Source organism: Oncorhynchus tshawytscha, unplaced genomic scaffold (genome assembly GCF_018296145.1).
Source record: "Oncorhynchus tshawytscha isolate Ot180627B unplaced genomic scaffold, Otsh_v2.0 Un_contig_9873_pilon_pilon, whole genome shotgun sequence".
Classification (NCBI taxonomy): Eukaryota; Metazoa; Chordata; class Actinopteri; order Salmoniformes; family Salmonidae; genus Oncorhynchus; species Oncorhynchus tshawytscha.
This window is the reverse complement of record NW_024608751.1, coordinates 72,501-73,209: the sequence shown is the minus strand read 5'-3', so window position 1 is coordinate 73,209 and position 709 is coordinate 72,501.

The window sequence follows — 709 nt, the reverse complement described above, 5'->3', positions numbered from 1 at the left end:
CACACACACACACACACACACACACACACACACACACACACACACACACCTAAACACACATACAAACACACCTAAACACACATACAAACACACCTAAACACACACACACACACACACACACACACACACACACCTAAACACACACATACAAACACACCTAAACACACACACAAACACACCTAAACACACACACACCTAAACAAACACACACACCTAAACACACACACACCTAAACACACACACACCTAAACACACACACACACACTACCCCATCAGTGTTCTTGTGTGATCTGTATTCCGGATCGGTTCTCTGATCCATCAAACTCTCTGTTTGTATGTACGGCAACCCTCAGCACTAAAGAGAGGCCTCTGTCACACACACACACACACACACACACACACACACACACACACACACACACACACACACTCTTCTCCCACTCTGACTTCACTTAGTCTCGGTTTCTCTGCTGCCATCTGGGAGCTGTTTGGAGATCTGCAAGAAGTCTCTAGTTGCAGTCTGTAGTTAGTCTGTAGTTAGTCTGTAGTTTACAGTCTGTAGTTAGTCTGTAGTTAGTCTGTAGTTTACAGTCTGTAGTTAGTCTGTAGTTAGTCTGTAGTTAGTCTGTAGTTAGTCTGTAGTTAGTCTGTAGTTAGTCTGTAGTTTACAGTCTGTAGTTAGTCTGTAGTTTACAGTCTGTAGTTTACA